Source organism: Rattus norvegicus, chromosome 2 (genome assembly GCF_036323735.1).
Source record: "Rattus norvegicus strain BN/NHsdMcwi chromosome 2, GRCr8, whole genome shotgun sequence".
Classification (NCBI taxonomy): Eukaryota; Metazoa; Chordata; class Mammalia; order Rodentia; family Muridae; genus Rattus; species Rattus norvegicus.
In genome coordinates this window covers 34593613-34608172 of record NC_086020.1, presented here as the reverse complement: position 1 = coordinate 34608172, position 14560 = coordinate 34593613, and positions in this window count along the sequence as shown.

Here is a 14560-nt window from a genome sequence, read left to right as displayed (position 1 = left end):
TCTAAGCTGGCCGCTGTCCTCCCTACCCAAGGACAGTTGTCAGGTCTCCATTGTCTCTTTTACCTTGGCATGGTAGAAGTCGAGCTGCTTCATTCCACGTGTTTCTTTTATCCTAGAAGAGAAATCCTCAACCCTACCTCTACAATAGAGACACTTAAGTACCTATGTCATAGAACACATTCGAGTTCTTAGTACCTGGGGGAAGGCAAAAGCCAAACAAGATGCCACAAAGAATATACCTAGCATATGAATGAAATCTCACCAACCGCTGCCAATAAATATGTTCATGGGAACATTTGCCACAGGGATATAGCTCTCATTTTTCATTTAATGTATCTCTTACCAAAGGGCTGAATATATGGTAGATCAATAAAAAATGTATTTATTTGACTTTTGAACTATATGTATTATATGAAATAGTTACAATTACTCATACCTACATCTAGAATATTTTGTTCGTATTGGATGTTAGGCATGTAGTCTTGGATTTCTCATAAGCCAACACACTAATAATCACTGATCTATGTATGGTTGGAGGATGTGTAATAGTCATTCTGAAGAATACATTTAATTAAATGCAAGTATACAAGAAGATTTTTTAAATGTCTAGCATACAACAGACACAAAAAGAACAAATAAAAAGAGAGGGGAAAGCTATTGATAATAAAATGATAGGAAATTTTCCAATAACTGAAGGGAAATGTAGCTTCTATCAGCCAAGAAAAAGTAAAAACTAATAAGACTGCATAATGGCTTCATAAAGGTTCCTCCCACAGAAGGGACTTGATAGCAGGACATCATTTCCCCTCCCCTGAGGAGTCTGTCAAGAGGTCCCTTTAAATAATAGTGATGCTTGAACACTACGTTTTGTTTTAATTTTTTCCATTATGGTGCTTTCTTATTCAACTTATCCAGAAGCTGACTATAGTTCTAGAAAGCTTTGGTGACTAGGCTTAAAAATCTGCTTGAGACTTACTGTATTCCTTCCTGTACTCTTTGGGCCATGTTTGCCTTACTCTGCCTGAGGAAACCATTCTGCAAAGTATATAGAAAGAAAGAGCAGCAAAATCAGGGCCCTCTGCTTAAATGCTGTATTCTCACCAGTCAAAGGATCAATGGTAAATTTCATGCTAAGTGATACTAGTTTTGTGGTATACATAGAAAAGTTGGTGCAACTTTTCTTGATGCTGTGTGGTCTGAGCTCCATACTTTCCCACTGCACATTAATGTGTCCTAAAGCCCAACCTTATGTGTCACTATAGTTCATTTTTCTCCCACAGAATCCATCTCTGGTTTAATTACTTTTACTTCTTTTGAAGGTTGACAGTATTGAGGGTCAAACCCACATATTAAGCGGATAGTCCCCCACTGGGCTTCATCCCCAGTTTTACTCATCCATTTCTTCAATTCTTTAGCTTACTGTTTTATTGCTGGGAAGTGTAGAGGTGAATTTAGCTACCCTGGTTTGGCTCCCATTTGTACTCCTGAGACTCCTAAATCCTCCCCTGTCACCTCAGGCCCAACTGGGGAAGCGGCCAATGGCCACTTACCCAAAATCTTACATGGCTGATTGGCTTTCTCTTCTGAAGCTCTCATGTCCCATCCTTCTCCAAGTCATGGTGATTCCCCTTCTCCCTTCTAGTTCCTAGCACACACAAATCCAAAGTTCTCGCCTTAGTCTACCTATCCAGCCACTGGCCATTGACTCTTTATTGATCTATCAAAGACCAATAGAGGAAAAGGACCTTCAGTGTTTAGACACGCAGATTCCTGATTTTGAGGGCCAGATTAACTCAAAGCATTGGAACCAATCCCCAACAGGGAAGAGATACCATGCCCAAGGCAACTCTTACAAAAGAAAACATTTAATTGAGGGCTTGCTTACAGTTTCAGAGGTTTAGCCCATTATCATTCATGGAGCCATGGCAACATGCAGGCAGGCATGGTATGGTGCTGGGGAAGTAGCTGAGGGCTACTTCCTAATCCACAGGCTGAGAGAAAGAACTGGGACTAACATGGGTTTTTGAAACTTCAATGCCTACCCCCAGTGACACATTTTCTCCAACAAGTAGACAACTATTTCAACAAACTACACCTAATCCTTCTCAAGTGGTGCCACTTCCTAATGACTAAGCATTCAAATACATGAGATTATTGGGGCCATTCCTATTCAAACTACCATACTCCTCTCCCAATAATAGATTTCAATGAAACATTTTTATTAACATCCATGAACTTTGGAAGTCAAGATTTTTTTGAAGGAAAGGAATTTTATCAGCCTATGGAATTTTTGAGAAATAACTACAAATACTGTGAGCAGAGGACAGGACACCAAAAAAGCATTTGGAATAATCTCCAGGAAGTAAGCTATCTAAATGCTTACCAGAGTTTCATAGTATCTCTCCACCCCCTGCCAGCTTTAAGAGACAGAGGTGTGAAGGAAGAGTGGGGTAGCAGAGAAATGCTAGAAAATATTCAAGCATCAGACTTACCAGAGCTAGAACTGAAGGCAGGTAACCACAGAGATGCTACTGCTCCTGTTCTCTGCACCATGTTAAGGCATCTATAACTGACAAAGACAGGAAAGGAAGAAATACCACAGTGCCTATTTTAGCTGTCCTTGGTTGTCAACTTGACGATATCTGGAACTAACTAAACCCAAATGACTAGGCATACTGGTGAGGGACATTTTCTTAATTAAATCATTTGAACTGGGAAGACCTACTTCCGATCTGGATTCTTTGAGGTGGAAAGATAAACCTTTAACCTACATCTTTGGAGGTAGGAAGATCATTCTTTAATCTGGATTACATCTTCTATTGACAGCCTATATAAAGGATATGGAAGAAGGAAGCTTCCTCTCTCTTTGCCTGCTTGGTCTCACACTTGTTAGTAAGTCCATTCCTTAGCTCGCATTAAAGCCTACTACTACTTAGGAGTTCTAGTGCGTACTGAAAGCCAGCCAAGACATCCAGTTTTGTGGATTGAACAACTACTGGATTCTTGAACCTTCCATTCATAGGCAGCCAATTTTGGATTAACTGGACCACAGCCTGTAAATTATTCTTCTATATATATAAAGAATACAGTCATCATCTCATAATTGGAGGAGCACAATTTTCCTTGTAAGAGTAGCCAAACAGTAAATGACCAAAATCAACTGATGTCTCAACAACCCTTTCGGGGACCACAGGGGGAATTAATTTGATGTTTCCATAGTATATACTTTGCCTAAATCATTCATGACAGCCAAAGAAGCTACAAACAAACTACACTGTGGTGCCTGGCTAGAAACAAAGACAACATTGTATAATAAATCAATACCTTAGATATATTTTCAGGAGAAAACCACCTCTAAGCCATCCCATAAAAGTGGTGGGGAGACCCAATATATCAAATGTAAAAATATCAATGTGAAAGCAAATATCAATGAAAAGATTATATAAATCTCCTAAAGAATCACAGTAGCTCTCTAGCGATGGGTCCTAAAGAAATTAATATGGGGAGCATGTACGATAGACAATTCAAAGGAATGATTATGGAAAAGCTCAACAAGATCTGAGAGTATCCATATAAACAGTTCAATGAAATTAAGATAATGCAGAATAAAAGTAAACCACATAGAGTTTTTAAAAAATGACCTAACAGAAAATATACATTTAAAAACAATTCAGTAAGTCAACTAAAATATATAGTCAAAATCTTCGACAGTGGACTAGATTAAACAGAAAAAAAATGAACTTAAATCTAGACATTTTGTAATGTTTCAGTTAAACAGAATAAACAAACAAAGAAATAAATGAAAGTAAGAAAGAAGAAAAATAAGAGGAGGGAAAAGATGAGAGCATTCAAGAGTTTTGAGGTTCCACTAAAGGAACAGATGTGTCCATCTGAATATTCAAAGATGACCATAAGAAGGTTAATAGCATAGAAAACTTAGTTAGAAATAGTTGAAAACTTTTTCAGTCTTAGGAAATACATAATCATGTATAGGAGACATATAGAACTACAAACAGACATGATCAGAAAAGATCTTCACCTCAACATATTATAGTCAATCAGTTAAGGTAAAAAGAAAGATTCTAGAATCTTAAAATGTACCAAGACACATTTTAAGGCTATTCCCATTATATTAATAGCAGGTTTCTTAGCAGAAATCCTAAAGGCCCAGAGGAAATGGAATTATTATTCTAAGTAACTGCCAACTAAGAAAGCTATATCCAGCAAGAAAGACTGCCCTTCAGAATGAAGGTGAAGAAAATCCTTCTGAGACAAGCAAACACAAAAGATGCTTGAGGGAATCCCATATCTGAAGGTGAAATAAAGACACCAGTCATCAGGAAAGCATGCAAAAGTGTAAATTGCCACTGGCAAGCAGGTACCCAAGAAGTAAGAAAGTCAGACTATGAAACTAAGCAAGAGACAGAATACAAATCACCTGAAACGGCCAAGTGAGAACAGGCAAAACAACACCTTTAGCCATTACTAATGGACTTGAACATGAAGGAACAAATCCTCCAATCCAAAGAGCCTGTGCTACTTCTCTGAGCCCAGTCACCTCGCTTAGTATATTTTCCAGTTTCATCCATTTTCCTGAAAACTTCACAATTTTTCTTTTTTTTCTGTATCTTCTCTGATTGTAATGGAACAAAAACAGGAGGTCACCAGTGAGGAAAAAAAATGTTAGAACAATTATACAAACATATAGAGATTGAACAAGATACTTTTACACCAATGGTGAGTCATGGAAACAATTGGAGATATCCAATTAAAATGGTTTTTGTTTTGTTTTTAATGATAAACATGCTCCAACTTGGCATATAAGCCAAACTGAGAAATCAGAGTGCTTAGAGCAGTAAGTGCTCAGGCTAAAATAAATAAGCAGACTTCAAGTAAACGATCTTACAATGCACATCAAGGGTTTTAGAAAGCAGGAACAGGCCAGTCCCAAAACTAGTAATAACAGCCAAAGCAAAAATAAGTGAAAGGAAGACTGATAGGTGTCTCAGTGGCTAATGGTGCTTATGGTGTAAGCCTGGTGACCTAAATTCGACATCTGAAACTGATGTAAGGGTGGAAGGAGAAAACTAATTCCACAAAGCTGTAATCTAGTCCCACCCCTCATCAAACACATATCATACATACAAAGATACACACACACACACACACACACACACACACACACACACACACACACACACATACAATAATTAACAATAATGTTAAAATACATGTGTGAAATAGACACAAAAAATCACGAAGCCTCAATTGGTTGTTGTGTAAATATGAAAATCAACAACCTTTACCTAGACTAACCGAGGGGGGAAAAGACAACCCCCCAAATTAAATTGAAGATGGAAAAGGAAACATAATTATTAGTATCACCAAACATAAATGATCATTAGGATTATGAAAAACTCTATGTTAACTGATTAGAAAACCAATAGGAAGTTATCAGTTTTTAGATACCTATGCTCTAGCAAAAAACAAACCCCGAGGGATTTGAAACAACTGAATCGACCAGTAACCAGTAACAGGTAATAAGAGAAAATCAGTACTAGAATATCTCACAACAGAAAGCCTGGGACCGAAAGATGGATTCACCACAAGCTTTACCCTTCCCGAATTATTCCAAAGAACTGAAAGGTAAGGAAATATCACTAATACCAGCATTATTCTATTACTAATCCAGACAACAGCGAAAGAGTATCACAGACCAACATTCCTAATGCAGATAGATGCAAACACTTTCAACAAATTACTAGCAAATGAAATTTAGTACATCAGTAAGATCATTCACTGTGATCAGGTCAAATCCATCTTAAGGATGGCTTCATGTATTAAAATCAATAAAGATAATATACCACATCAGAAGAATGAAGGATCAAATAATCATATGATCAGCTGGCAAGGGTCCCAGAAATAAACCTACACTTCTACAGACAATTGGTTTTCAACAAAGGCATCAAAAACATATGTTGCAGAAAAGGCAGCCTCTTTAATAAATGATGCTAAGAAAACTCAGTATCTACATGCAGAGGACTGAAACCTGATTCCCCATCTGTCACTCAGTAGAGGAATTAACTCAAGAGAGATCAAAGACCCAAAGAGAAGGGCTGAAACTGAAACTAGTTAAAGAAAAAGTACAGTAATCTTCCGGGTAGAGCCCCGGGAGCACAGAAACGAAGCAACAACTGACAGGAAAGATTTGTATCAAACTAAAACGTCTCTATAACGGCAAATGTAAAGAAAATTAATACCAAGAGACACCCTACAAAGTCTGTAGAGAATATTTACCAGCTACTCCTCTTGTAGAGGGTGAATAGCCATAATTTTTAAGAAACTCAAACTACTCAAAGGAACAACAACAACAAGAAGTTGCCACCCAGAAGTATATGAAAAAATGCTCAGCGTCTTTAGTCATAAGAGAAATGCAAATTGAAACCATGATGAAATCCCATTTTCCTGCAGTTAGAAGAGCTATCATCCAAAAAGAAGGGGCTGAGGATCCCATTTTCCTGCAGTTAGAAGAGCTATCATCCAAAAAGAAGGGGCTGAGGGTAGAGAGGAGTGACAGAGTATTTGCCTCATATATGAGAAGCTCTGGTGCATGTGCAAACACACACACACACACACACACACACACACACACACACACACTGCTGGTAAGGATGCAAGGGGGGGAGTCTATAGTTTTGGTGGGAATGTAAATTAACACAGCCACTAAAGAGGACCACATGGAAGTCCCACCCCCCAAAAATGCCACTACCTACCAATAAAATACCCAGGAATAAACCTCACTGAAAGGTGGAAGAAGACTTCTACATTGAAGACTTTTAAAACGCTGAAAAAAGAAATTGGTACCGTTAGGAGGTGAAAAGACACCCTCCAGACCCCACTCCCATGAATCAGAAGAACCAACACAGTAAAATGGCCATAGAATTGAAACCAATCTATAGATTGAGTAAATTTCCATAGAAGTTTCAATGACATCCTCCACAGAACTAGACAGACTCTCTCAAAATTCTGCTGGGAATGCAAAAGGTCCCAAATAGCTAAGACATCTTGGATGGAAAGAGCAATGCTGGGGTTAACTACAACACTGAATCTCAAATTATATTGCAGACCTATAGTAACAAAACCAGCATGGCACCGGCATGAAAATAGTCATGTAATCTTGTAACCAATGGAATGGAATAAAAGACACAAACAAAGCCATGTGGAGAGAACCACTTGACTTTTGCCATTGAAGAAACAATAGCTCCTTCAATAAATGGAACTGGGAAAACATGGGAAGTTAAGACAAGATTCCTTCTCATCCTGTACAAAAACCAGTTAAAAATGGATCGTGGTCTTAATGTAAAACATGAACCTTTGAAATTGATAGAGGAAAATATTTCCAGATAGAGCAAGGACTTTTTGAAAAGGTCTCTGATAGCCCAGGAACGCACAGTAAGAATCAACAAATAGCATCAAATTAAAAGCCTTCTAAACAGTAAAGGAAATAAGAATGAAGAGGTAAGATACAGAGCACGTGGAAATCTTGGCCATCTGTACGTCTAACAAAGGCTTTATATATAAATAAAAATTAAACACACTCAAATTATCCAATCAATAAACAAATGAATTAGATAGACTGGTCTTAAATGAGGCATAAATGGCCTATTAAATATATGGAAAATTTTCAACATCCTCAGCCATCAGGGAAATGCAAATCAAACCAACCCCGAGATTTTGGCTTACCCCAGCAGAATGGTTATCATCAAGATAGCAAATGACAACAAATGCTGGCCAAGATACAAGGGAACTGAATCCTTACACAGTGCTGGTGGGAATATAATGGGTGCAGCCTCTATGGAGATCAGTATGGAGGAGCTTAATAAATTGAAAGCTGAACTATCATATGCACTAGCTCTATACCACTTGTGGGCTTGTGGGTATTCTCCTCAAGGCCTTAAGTACGCGTACACTAGAGACACCTTCCCATCCATATTTGTGGTGGCACTGTTCACAGTTGCTGAAGCTTTGAATCAACCAAGATGTCTATCAACAGATGAATGGATAAAGGTGGCGTTGTATTTGTACATAAAGAAGTTTTACTCAGCCATGCAAAAGAAGGGGATTGTATCGTTGGCCAGGAAATGGATGAACTGGAGGTTATCATGTTAAGCAAAATAAGCCAGCCTCAAATTCCTTGTATTTTAAACTCTAGACTGTAATATATATGTACATATATTTAAATGTATATAAAAGATGTGAGTTAAGGGACTACTTAGAGAAGGGAGTAGGGTAATGAGGAATAAGTATTAACAAATTACAATGCCAAACATGAAAAAGTGTTATAACTGTACCCATTACTTTACATGCTCATTTAAAATGCAATTTAATCAAACTAAAAATAGATTTTCAAATGATCCCTCTATCCGGTTGCGGCAAATATTTTTAAAATGCCTAAAGCTTTTAACCCAGTCTTGCGTTCTTGTGCCGCACGCCGCACTAGTCTCTAGAGTTAGGTCTGGCGCCCGTGGGGCCATATGGAACTAATCATAATTTATCTCTGGTTAGTATCTCTCCTGGCAGCTCTCTGGTTTCAGCTACCCAGTGAAATCAAGACTCAATAAACTGCACCCCAACAATCAGATTTATATGTTAAATTCTCAATCCACAATACATCCACACAATAAACTCACAACCAATTGATAAGGATATAAACTGCCCATCTAGATAAGTTAAATTGACCTATAGAAATCCATCCCTTAAGAAATATGCATAACTACCTAGGGCCATTTAAGATCACCTGGGTCTGAGTCATCCTTCTTTGTGGCCATCTTGATTCTCCCCCTTTTCCTTCCCCTTCTCTCATGCCTTACAAAAGCTTTGTCCCTGCCTTATTTTTTTTACTGTCCAATCATGGCCTTGACCATATTGTGCCAGCCCTCACTTGCATAATGACATCAGCCTACACTCCACCCTTTCTGTCCAATTAAAAAAAAAAAAACAACAACAACTTTTCTCTTAAATGTAAGCTGAGCACAAACTACTATCATTTTGTAATTTATAAAGCACAAAATACACCTAACACCCAGTCCAACAGTATATCAGTTAAACAGAACATTTAATTATCTATTCCAGCCTGAGAAAGGCTTAAAGTCCATGTTATATCCTGGCTAGCTTGTATATTATCTGATAACTATCTAATTAAATATGTCTTCTCAAAGCCTGGGTAGGCTGTGAGACTATAACTAGTTTCAACCCCATTAGAAATCTGAGGACGATCAATATCTGAACATATAGGAAGCCTAACATGGCTTCCCGAACTGAGGCAGGGTGAAGAGACAATTGTCTACTTGCACAGTCCCCTCTTACTTAGAAAATAAAACTTTCTCAGGCTGAAAAGCTTCCATTTTTAGTGGATTCTTGCCTAACACATTGGTTCACCACCTATTGTGCTAAATACTTAAAAAATTAGTGAACCCTTTTAACCCGCTGTAGCTCCAGTACGGTAGGGCCACATGGCACTGCGAGTTACTTTTATCTCAGTGACTCCACGCTACCCCCAAGTACTCTCTGATCCAGGCAATCCGCAAGCCATTCTGTATATTTGTATATGTATATTTCTAAGATATATTATAATATATATTTCTGTACACACACATAAACACACACACACACAAGAATACTTGTGCTTATTGTAGCATATTCACAATCACTAAGACATGGACTCAACCCGGCATCTATCAACAGATGAGTGGATCAAATAAATATTCTATATATACATAATAGTATTATCTATCCATAAGCAACAAAATCCTATCATTTAAGCCAAATTGATAGAATTGGTCGTTTAATCTTAAATGGGAGAAGCAAGTCAGAGAAAGGCAAGCAGTGCATGTTCTGTCTTCCGTGGAAGCCAAAAAGCAACCGCTAGAGCATAGAAGGGGAGAGGAGGACAGAAAAAGGGAAGTGGTCTTTGATCGGTACATGCTGTGTTCATGTATGAAAATACCACACTGAACCCTGTTCCATTCTTAAAGAAAGAAAAGAAAGACAGAGACAGAAAGAGCACCCAGATAAGTAGATAAGTGGAAGACCTGAGGTATAGATTGGAGAGACTTAGGGCATGCACAGTCAAAGTTCCGGAACAGAGCAGAACAGGCAAAGAAATGCCAATGAACCAATATGGAGGTGAGGAAGGTCCAAACTAACATATACAAGGGCCACCATTAGAATAAAGTACAAAGCCTGGGTCTTGGAATGAGAGCGGCTCAGTGGTAGAATGTGCGTTTAGCATTCACAAGGCTACTCATTTGCACATACATATCCATAAACGGAAATAAAGACATAATTACAAAATAATAATAACATATATAAAGAGCCCATTACCCATATCCTATTTATTGGTATTTAGTAGAATCATAATTATGTATTCATAATTTGATTAGCTTTTTGTATATGGACAGATGCATAGGGTAGACATATGTGTAAATGTATGTGTACATTCTTCAGAAGTCATATAACTTATATGTCCTGGAGTCACTAATTAGGCTGGTCTGGCTGGCCAGGGAACCCCAAAGATCCATTTGTTCCAAGTCCATAGTTACAAGCACACTCTAGCATGCTTGGCTTTATGTAGGTTTTGGGGCAACATGTTTTAAGGAAAAGTTAACGTTACTGAGTATTTTAAGTTCTTTACGTTATTTAATATTTTAAGCGCTGAAATATTTTTATGCTTGTATGACAAGCACTTTACTGACTGAGCTAGTTCTCAGCTCTGATTGGCTTGAAACAAAAACTACCCGTTTCCATTTTGCTAAACAAGTATGTGTATATCTATTTTCCTTCAAAGATATATTCATGAAATGTAGCTTTCTATGTAAAACCTTTAAGAGGCTACATGTTGTTGTTGTTGAATAGAATTAGGCAAAGACAGGAGCACGATGCTATGGGCAGCTGTGAAGTTTTTCATACTCAGGTGTGTGGCGGCTGCATCCATAACTAAGCACTGGATGGTGATTATTAAGACAGGAGCCCCCACGTTTCCTCCTGACACCGTAACTCAGTCCTACCTCAACTTCTCCTCATTTCTGTGTGAGAACGCAACACTCAAAGGGCTTAACAAAAGACATAGTATCATGTCCTTAAAACTTCCACAGTCTTATTTGGAACTTGCCAAAACCTAAGAAGTTTGTTCCAGACAGGGACAATGTTGAAGCTACCACTATATCTAAAAGTCATTGTTTAAAGTTTTAACCTTCTGGTCTCATAGAATTCTTTCATCTCTTCTGGGAGAAAACCTCCATGGTGATTTTTACTTAAAAAAACAAATCCACGTAAAAGGCTTAAAAAACCAGGCTGTGTTATTTACACACTAGACCAATTTGCTTCAAAGAAAACAATCTCCTCAGGATGCTGCTGTGACATTCTATGAGAGGAGATGGTTCCATTTGAGAGACGGAACAACTGATCCTCTGGTTAAGCACACACATCTTATGACGACGTGTAAAGATGAACAACAAAATGGTGGTAATCACCCACACGCACATTACTGAACACTTATTATGTACCAAACATGGTGCTGTGTGTGTACTATATTGTTGAATATTTAGTGCCAACTTGCAAATGTAGATGTTGAGTCCTGAAGAGCTCATACAAGGGAACAAGGACTCACAAAGAGTCACAGTCTCTGATGGACCTACGTAGAACTCAAGCTCACGCTGTCACTGTCTGACTCCAAAGCCCTGCTCTGCTGCAGGACACCGAGCTGCCCTTCATGAGGGAGTGAGGAACTACAAAAGCCTTGCCTTTAGAGATGCAAACTCAGGACAGTTTGTACACTGTGCTATTACCTTCTCTCCCTTACATGCCCATCTGCTAAGTAGTCCCTCTGACGCCTTCTCTCTGGCCCATTCTCGTCTTTCCAGCTCTCAAAGTCCCTTCGAACTGCATTACCTTCTCAACACTCTTTCATTGCTTCCATGTGGGATTTTTAGCCACCTCTTTGGTTGCCTCATGCCCACAAGATGACTGCTCCACCCAAGCCACCATGTTCCCATTGAAGGAAGGGCGCAGGAGGAGCAGCTGTCAATGAGCCCTCCTGGCACACATCTCTCTTCTTTGGAAAGGGGGAACTTCTCAACCCAGCCCACCAAGAGATGACTTTATAGCATGTAGTTGCCAGGACTACAGAAGACAGATAACGTAACCAGGGAAGACAGTTCTTTCAGTTAGAAAACTAAAACAAACTATAGTTAGAGGTAGTTAAGGAGAAAGAAGTTACCTTCAGAGTGGCTGATGACTACGTGTTATTCCATCATTAGAACATCTTGAAGACTCTTAGTCAAAGGCTCTATCCCCAAATGGACACTCAATGGTGAGAATAAGAGAGGCCACAGTGATTTCCCAATGTTATGGGTACCTCGTTGGCGCTATAAAAAGCCCTGTAGTATCTCATACATTAAGTATGAAATTATCACTGTAGATGGCAAGCAGGGCTCATTTCTGACACCATTCTGATCGACTGATTGGTTGGCTGATATTGATACCATCTTGACTGACATGAACAACATTCAGATTTGGTCGTATTTCATTCCTGTGAGACATTACACTTCCTGTGGGAGTCAGTTGGCTGAGCATCACAGCTTTTCCAACCATTTCTGTAAGGGATGGCTGACCCCAGTACAGAAACCCAACAGGAAGAGGCACAGGAAGTGAAGCTTACATTTGATATTTTGCTAGCAAGATGGACAGAAGATCAGTTAGGGTGGAATGCGAAACCACGGGCTTAAGTAGACCCTGTTACTTCCTCTTACAGTAGAAACAATAAAGTTCGAGCATGACACTGTTGGCTTGAGGTCTGCAAGCTCGCCTGAGTCTTTTACCAATCCTTACGCATGCTGCCTTCAAATATCCACAACATTTCCTGGTCTGGTCTTGGCTGTCATCTGTACTGTTCCCAACCCACCCCTACTTGTCTAAATGGCCTTTGGAACACACATTTTGGAGTCATAAGTTCAGAACACAGAAAGAATTGCTGGACTGAGGGATAGTCTGAAATTTAGCCAAAGTCATCATGGAAGCCAGCAGTAGTTCCAACTTACAGCAATAGCATCAGCTGGAACAATAAATCTGATGACATGCGCAGTCACCACTTACAGAATGGCCTCTTGGAGGTCCCTAATGATCCTTGACTTCTGCTATCCATGCTCCTTACAGTGCAGAAATGATTTATGTTTCTCAGGGAAGGCTTGCTGGGAGGGCAGCCGGCTGCAAGTCATAAGATCACTTAAACAGTCCTCTGGAGAGATCCGCATGGTGATGGACCAAAGCCTCCAGCTGAAACCCAGCGTCAACTTGCCTACCATCTTAGAAGCAGAGCCTCAGGTCCCCAAGCTTTCGAGTGAGGGCTCCTTCCCAAGTGTTTTTGAACTTGAACCCTTCAATTTTCTCCAATTGTAGCCCTTTTGAAACCATGTAACAGGTGATATCTCCAGTTAATTAAGGCCACCAATTTTAAGTCTCTATTCCATATATCATCTCAATTGATTCAGGGATCAAATGAGAACAGGTATACATCTACTTTCACAGAAGAACTCAGAAGCTCACAGACAATCTCATGGTCACAGTCACATTGTCCACACTAGTAAAGACTAGTCATGTTCTCTGGCCATCTGTTTTCTAGTTTGGGATATCTTCTACTGTGGTCCTCCACTATAGTAGTAGGGTATAAGGAAAGGGACCTCAGTTCTCATTTCAATCCCTGCCCACATTAATGGACCACTGCATTTATAAATACTAGGTTGATTTGCAGCTATGTTAACACCAGTTTTAAATGCTCACTGGGATCAAAGATATTCACCGTATTACCAGGGTCAGGCCAAAGGCAGGAGACATACTTCCTGGTTTGGGTGAGGGAAGTAATACTTGTTTTCTTCAGATATTGTATTACTCATCCCTTTTTAAATGTTCACGGTTTTCAAGAAGAAGCAAAGATTCTGAAGTACGGGGAGTATGATACTCTTCCTCAGGTTCTCTCTTTACATATCACATGGCCACACCTGAAGCCTGCCATCTTACAAAAAGATAACTCAGGAAGTGCTCTCTCCTGATTGCCTTACAGCTCCTCCTTTACTAACTGTGTCAGGGTTTGAAACCCCACTCCCAACCCTGCAGGTTCCTTTAGTAAGAGTCAGCTATAGAAATCGGGGACATGATACATTTTATAGGAAATTCTTGATACATTTTTAGCCAACTCTTACATAACTTCTCTGTGCCCATTTTCTCTTCTATGAAATGGTGATGTTACCTGCGATATAAGAATAAATTGGGGGGGGGAGAATCTATGTTTGGACATCAGCACAGAGCCAGACACACAGAAATACCTAATAAATGTGAGCCAAAGATAAAACTACAAAGAAGATACATATGGTGAGCAGTCAGCATTCACCAGGAAGGAAGAGGTCTATGGCTTCCCATCACTTGGCAATAGAACATTCAACAGTATCACATGCCATATTGGCCATGTATTGAAAGATTAGGCTAAGGAGAGAAAAGGGGCACTCGC